The sequence below is a fragment of the Lathyrus oleraceus genome, chromosome 2, assembly GCF_024323335.1.
Source record: "Lathyrus oleraceus cultivar Zhongwan6 chromosome 2, CAAS_Psat_ZW6_1.0, whole genome shotgun sequence".
In the NCBI taxonomy this organism is placed as follows: domain Eukaryota; kingdom Viridiplantae; phylum Streptophyta; class Magnoliopsida; order Fabales; family Fabaceae; genus Lathyrus; species Lathyrus oleraceus.
Genome location: NC_066580.1, coordinates 296,768,558 through 296,776,365, shown reverse-complemented (window position 1 = coordinate 296,776,365; position 7,808 = coordinate 296,768,558). Strand labels below are relative to the sequence as shown.

At 40.4% G+C, this 7,808-nt stretch overlaps 1 non-coding gene across 1 annotated transcript; it reads left to right on the top strand.

The window, feature by feature from the left end:
* The first annotated feature begins 721 nt into the window (after positions 1-721).
* On the top strand, positions 722-828 carry LOC127124269 (small nucleolar RNA R71). Its single transcript, XR_007803885.1, has one exon. It is a non-coding gene; the product is annotated as a small nucleolar RNA R71 (small nucleolar RNA).
* Positions 829-7,808: the final 6,980 nt, after the last annotated feature.

The window sequence follows — 7,808 nt, the reverse complement described above, 5'->3', positions numbered from 1 at the left end:
AGCTACCTGAGAGATCTGGGTTTTAAGCATCTTGGTATGAGTAACTATTTGGTCAACCTTGGTTCCTAACTGAGTAATAAATTCATTAACATGAATGTTTTGGTTCATGAACTCCTTGTTTTGTTGGGTTTGAGCGGTGATAAAATTTTCCATAATTTTCTCAAGGCTCGGCTTTGGTGGTACAGGTTGCATAGGTTGATTTGATCTAGGGGCTTGATAACTAGGTCTCGGAGGTTCATTATTTTGAATAGGGTTATTGTTTTTATAGGAGAAGTTCGGGTGATTCCTCCATCCAGGGTTATAGGTATTCGAATATGGGTTCCCTTGGGTGTAGTTCACTTGCTCGGAGTGGGTTTCATTTAATAGACTGCATTCTGCAGATTGGTGTCCTTGGGTTCCACATATCTCATAATCCGACGAAACTGCGGCTACAGTATTCGGGTTCTTGCACAAATGCTCGACTTTGAGGGCTAATGCGTCCATTTTAGGTTGCATCATGTCTATAGAGCTTAGTTCATGCACTCCTCCTTGGGCTTCCTTCTTCTCAACTGTCGCTCGTTCGACTCCCCATGATTGATGGTTTTAAGCCATGTCTTCTATGAGGGCACTAGCTTCAGGGTAAGGTTTATTCATCAGAGCACCGCCTGCGGCAGCGTCGATGGTCATCTTTGTGTTATAATGAAGTCCATTATAGAAGGTTTGAATGATTAACCAGTTTTCTAAGCCATGATGTGGGCATGCTCGTAACAACTCTTTATATCTCTCCCAAGCTTCGAACAACAATTCTCCTTAGTTTTGGGTAAATCTAGTTATATGGTTTCGAAGAACGGCGGTCTTACTCGGGGGAAAATATCTAGCAAGAAAAACTCTTTTAAGGTTATCCCAAGTCGTAATGGAATTGGGTGGAAGGGAATCTAACCATGATATGGCTTTATCTCTGAGGGAAAAAGGAAATAATCTTAAACGTATTGCCTCAGGAGAAGCTCCATTGGTTTTAAAAGTATCTGCTAATTGAAGAAATATTTTTAAATGTTGGTTAGGGTTCTCGGTAGCGAGACACTCGAATTGTCTCTGTTGCACTAGTTGTAACAGAGATGGTTTAAGTTCAAAATTATTTGCTGGGATAGTTGGGTTTACTATACTAGAACTAAGTTCTTCATTAGATGGTTGAGCGAAGTCCTTAAGAGGTCTTTGGTTTTGATCTTCGGCCATAACTCTCTTAATTCTCTGAAAGAATAAACGTGCGCGAGCGTAACGTTCAGGTTCCGCCAGAGGGTTTACTAAGCTTAAACTTCCGGTGCTGCGAGTTCTTCGCATTGACCGGCGGGAAATAACCTAAGTCTAAACGATAAAACAACAGGAAAATGAAATTTGACGAAATTGGTCCCCGGCAACGGCGCCAAAAACTTTATGCGTGCTTTTCGCAAGTATACGAACGCGTTAGAGTAATATAAAAGATTCACAGAGACCAAGTGTCAAGCTATCGTTATCTGTTGTTATGGAGTTTATCAAAGGCAGTCAAAATAGGTGTTTTTCTTAGTGTGCAATGAAAAGTAAAGTATTTAAATAGATTTAATTAATAAAGACAAGGTCGAATGTAATTCACGTAATCAATTGATAATCCAAGTACTTGCTAATAGAACTACTTATGGGCAATGTTTCCTACTTTGAAAAGAACTAGTTTAACAGGAACTGTCGCTTTCGCGTATTCAGAACCGAGTTGTACTCCTTAATCAAACCCTCTTATTGTCACTTATAAAAAGGCGCGCATTGCGTTAGAGTAGTAAACCTATTTTTAAGAAATATAGTATCTTGACTAAGTTGAAAAGTATTATAAACTGGATTTCTTAACCAAAAGTGGTTCTTACGAACCAGACTCTAAACTTATAAACGCGTCTGAAAATAGTTTTAAAATCTCTTTTCTTCTTAATGTTAAAATCTCCTAATGAACTAAACAAAGCGCTTTCGATGTTTTTGAAATAGTTAAAAACAATTAAGTTTAAAAAGACGTTGGACGGCTTTCGATCTTACCCAACGGAATTGAGGTGTGGGAAAACTTAATTTGAAACATAAAATAGCCCTTAAGTGTTTCTACGAACAATTGTATGGATTATCGGTTCAATTATGATCGTTACATTCTAACCTTATAAATTTAGCTAGACATGGTAAAGTAAAAGTGCATTAAAATAAATAAAAGTAGTGTGAGTGCGGAAAATAAAAAAAGTAGTGCGAGTGCGGAAAGTAAATAAATAAAAGTAAAGCGAGTGCGAGGAAATAAATAAAAGTAAAGCGAGTGCGAGGAAATAAATAAATTAAAGCGAGTGCGAGGAAATAAATAAAGTAAAAGCGAGTGCGGGGAAATAAATAAAATAAAAGCGAGTGCGGGAAATAAATAAAATAAAAGCGAGTGCGGGAAATAAATAAAGTAAAGGCGAGTAATAAAAACCTGCTCCAATCGGAGGGCTGAGTAAATTGCAATGCGGAAAAGAAAATGGCGGCAGGATTAACTTCCTTCCAAAGTGCTCCAAACTCGATTACAGACTCTATCACAGACTTGATGACACAATTGTGGTAACACTCCAAAGCGAAGCGGTTACCAATATAAAATACTGAATATATGCCTAAGTGAAACAAAGTTGCTTCTGAGTTTGCCTCTGCTCTATGTTTGGATGATTATAAAAGTGAATTCGTGTTTCTATTTATAAGCAAGTAAAAAGATGGAAATGACTTGGATGCCCTTCAACTTGAAAATAGGAGGAAACCGTTTTTCCTCTTGTGGCGCCCGCCACAAGGCCATGGCGCCCGCCACAAGCACAAAATGGGGCGCCTTAGTGGAAGTAGTAGGAAAACGTGGGAGTTGAGGGAAGTTGAATTTGACACGTCATGGCTTGGTCTGTGGCGCCCACCACTGGGTACGCCATAAGCATAAAATGCTGAATTTTAGGGTTTTTAGCCCTTTTTCACTCCTTTTCTCGATCCGGGCTCCGATTAAAGTAAAAACCAGAAAACAAAGGAAAACACAGTAATAACACAACAAAATGACAATAAAATAACTAGAATGCATGTGAAATCGGTGTCGAAAATACGTAAATTTTAGTGTTATCAGCAATCCCTGGAAAGAGGTAATTGCATAGAAGATAAAAATAGAAATTAGTCTAATGGCAATGTGAAATGGATTTCTATCGGGTTCTAATTCTGCTATGACTCGCTCGTCTTCAAGATCCTCCAAATGACCAGCTTTTTGAAAAAGGTGATTGGACTGTTTCCTATCCTTCGAAAGTTTCCAGTTATCGACACGAGATGAGATTCCGAACAACTCAGAACGCAGTCATTTGCTAAATCCCTAACTTTTGCCTGGATCGCCCTTTCGGGTTTTCAATCCACCGGGATACCCATTTTTTCCTAAGTTGCCTTTTCATGTTTTCAACTTACCGGGTGTACAATCTTTTCATTTTTAATCCCTAACTTTTGCCCGAACCTTTTTCATTTTCTTTGTTCGCCGGGATGCCCATTTTTTACCTGGACTATTCTTTTTATTATCCAGCGGGTCTATTTTATACGAAGTATTTTTTCACTACGTCTGAGTTCACAGGGGAAGTGAAGTTTTCACCATCCATAGTTGCAAGCATTAAGGCTCCACCATCAAAAATCTTGGTGACAATATACGGTCCATCATAGTTAGGAGTCCACTTGCCCCTTTGATCTTTCTGAGGAGGAAGGATCCTTTTCAACACCAAATCTCCGACCTGGAAGCATCGAGGAAGCACTTTCTGATCAAAGGCTCTCTTCATCCGACTTTGATAGAACTGCCCATGACAAATGGTTGCGATTCTCTTCTCTTCGAAAAGACTCAACTCATTGAACCTTGTCTGAATCCATTCAACTTCATCTAACTTCACATCCAGCAGGACTCTTAGAGAAGGAATCTCCACCTCAACAGGTAGGACTGCTTCTAAACCATACACAAGGGAGTAAGGGGTTGCCCCGATCGATGTACGTACTTAAGTACGGTATCCATGCAAGGCGAAGGGTAACATCTCATGCCAATCTCTGTACGTAACGACCATCTTCTGCACAATCTTCTTTATGTTCTTATTTGCTGCCTCAACAACACCGTTCATCTTAGGACGATGAGGGGAAGAATTGTGATGCTGAATGTTTAAGTTCTTGCATAACTCCTTCATCATTTTGTTATTGAGATTAGAACCATTATCCGTAATTATTCTTTCGGGAATCCCATAACGACAAATGATTTCTTTCTTAATGAATCGGGCAACCACATGTCTGGTGACCTTCGCAAATGATGCTGCTTCGACCCACTTGGTGAAATAGTCGATGGCAACAAGGATGAAGCGATGCCCATTGGAAGCAGTCGGCTCAATCTTTCCAATCATATCAATTCCCCACATAGCAAACGGCCACGGCGAAGACATCACATTCAGAGGATTTGGCGGCACATGCACCTTATCAGCATAAATCTGGCATTTATGACACTTTTGAGCATATTTGAAATAATCAGATTCCATGGTCATCTAGTAATAACCCGCTCTCAACAATTTCTAAGCCATTGCATGTCTGCCGGCATGAGTACAGAAGGAGCCTTCATGAACTTCCTGCATTAACATGTCCACTTCGTGTCTATCCACGCATCTAAGCAAAACCATGTCGAAGTTCCTCTTATACAGCACATCATTTTTATTCAAGAAGAAACTGCCTGCCAAACTTCTCAAAGTCTTTCGATCATTGTTGGATGCCCCTGCAGGGTACTCTTGATTCTTCAGAAAGCACTTGATGTCGTGATACCAGGGTTTGTCATCAACTACCAGTTCAGCAGCAAACACATACGCGACCCTATCAAGGCGTATAACATCAATCCTGGGAACATGGTTCCACCGAATCACCTTGATCATGGATGATAGAGTAGCAAGAGCATCTACCATCTGGTTTTCATCATGAGGTATATGATACAACTTTATTGTTGTGAAGAAAGTCAACAGTTTTCTCGTGTAATCTCTGTAGGGGACCAGATTAGGCTGGAGAGTATTCCAATCACCATTCACTTGATTGATCACTAGAGCTGAATCCCCGAATATGTTCAGGCTCTTGATTCTCAAATCAATGGCTTGCTCAATACCCAAGATACAGGCCTCATACTCAGCTTCATTATTGGTGCACTCAAAAGTCAGACGAGCGGTGAAAGGCATGTGGGCACCTTTCGGAGTGGTAATGACAACACCAATTCCACTTCCTTTGGCATTTACGGCCCCATCAAACATTAAAGTCTACTTTTCATATGGATCAGGTCCCTCCTCAACAACTGGCTCTTCACAGTCTTTCATCTTGAGGAACATGATGTCTTCATCTGGAAAATCAAACTTCATCGACTCATAATCATCAATCGGCTGCTGAGCAAGATAATCTAACAAAATACTCCCTTTGATGGCTTTCTAGGATGTATACTGGATGTCGTACTTTTTTAGTACCATTTTCCAACGAGCAACCCTTCTGGTGAGAGCTGGCTTCACAAATATATACTTGATTGGATCCATTTTGGAGATCAATAAGGTTGTGTGAGTCAGCATGTATTGTCTCAATCGCTTAGCAGCCCATGCAAGTGCACAACATGTCTTTTCATGCATTGAGTATCTCGACTCGCAATCTGTGAATTTTTTACTCAGGTAGTAGATGGCATGCTCTTTCCTACCTGTCTCGTCGTGTTGACCGAGAACACAACCCATGGAATTATCAAGTACTGTCAAATACATAATTAGCGGTCTCCCTGGGACTGGAGGCATAAGGATAAGAGGATTGTGCAAATAATCTTTTATTTTCTCGAAAGCCCTTTGGCAATCATCATTCCACCTAATAGCTTGATCTTTTCTTAACAATTTGAATATTGGCTCACACGTGGCTGTTAGGTGAGAGATGAACCTTGCAATGTTGTTCAACCTCCCTAAGAAACCACAGACTTGTTTTTCTGTTCTTGGCTCAGGCATTTCCTGTATTGCTTTCACTTTGGTAGGATCCACCTCAATCCCTTTTTCACTAACAATAAAACCCAGCAGTTTTCCAAATCTCACCCCGAAAGTACACTTGTTCGGATTAAGCCTCAACTTGAATTTCCTCAAACGCTCAAACAGTTTCTGCAAATTCACCAAATGTTCTTCTTCCGTGTGAGATTTGGCAATCATATCATCAACATAAACCTCTATTTCATGATGAATCATATCATGGAAAAGAGTCACCATAGCTCGTTGATATGTTGCCCCAGCATTTTTCAAACCAAACGACATCACCTTGTAACAAAAGGTGCCCCATGGGGTTATGAAAGTTGTCTTTTCCATGTCTTCTGGTGCCATCTTAATTTGATTATAGCCAGGAAAGCCATCCATGAAGGAGAATACCGAGAACTGAGCCGTGTTATCCACCAAAACGTCAATGTGAGGTAATGGGAAATCGTCTTTAGGCCTAGCTCTGTTCAGATCCAAGTAGTCAACACACATTCGTACCTTTCCATCCTTCTTAGGTACTGGAACGATATTTGCAACCCATGGCGGATAATTTGTAACCGCTAGAAACCCTGCATCCAACTCTTTTTGCACTTCTTCCTTTATCTTGACAACCATCTCTAGTCTTGTTCTTCTGAGCTTCTCCTTAACCGGAGGACAATCCTCTTTGAGAGGCAAACGATGTACCACAATGCCTATGTCAAGCCCTGGCATGTCCTGATAAGACAAAGCGAATATGTCAACATACTCTTGCAGCAATTCAATCAACCCCTTCTTTGCTTCGTCTTCCAAAGCAGCCCCTATCTTGATTTCTCTCTTGACGTCCTCGGTGCCGAGATTAATCACTTCAATAGACTCTTGATGCAGTTGAATGACCCTTTCCTCCTGCTTTAAGAGTCTGGCAAGTTCTTCAGGGAGTTCACATTCTTCATCACCCTCTTCTTCAGCTTGAAAGATCAGATTTTCAAAGTCGAAGCGAGCCATAGCAGAACTGTTATCAATAGGATCCGGTGACGTGCATCTGCATAAGTGATGGTATGTGCTTATGAGTGTGAACAAGGAGTGAAAACTACACAAAACATTGCCAAATATATATATATAATATATATATATATATATATATATATATTTGATTTTTGAAAGCTGCAAAAATAGAAAAATAGTGAACAAAATATTTGAATGCAAAAAACGTCCTTTATTTTCGATAAAAAATGCAGGTATTCACATAGATGAGCCCTACAATGAGTCATTACGCCCTGGATATGCACAAATGAACAAAGAAAATTACTCTTCAAGAAGAGTGACTTGGATAATCTCTTCAGAAAACTAGTTGCGGAGAACTTCAACCGGGACCCTTGGACACACCCAGTTGTCAATGTCACAATCACTATCCCCATCTTCTTCATTGATTGTAGAGATCTGACCATACTGAATGATGCCAACACTGGAGAAAGTAATCGGCCCCTGACGAGTTTGAGGCGTTGAAGTTGTAGAAGTCAATGTTGGCTGATAACAAATACCAAACTTGTCTTCCTTTACAGGTAAATCCAACAAATGTCCCCAACCGGGAGCAACACCTGAATTTACCAAGGCCTGTGCCTGCTTGAAGGACGAAATAGAGGCACCTGCCTTAACCTCTTCCACCGGAGTTGCATCCTTGACTTGAACTGCCTCAAAGGCCTGACACAAGGTCTCGTGAATCTCACCTTCTACCTCTACATATTTGAATGTAGACAGGTTACTGACCAGAATGTCCTCCTCACCACAGACAGTGATAATTCTTCCATTGATCGGGAACTT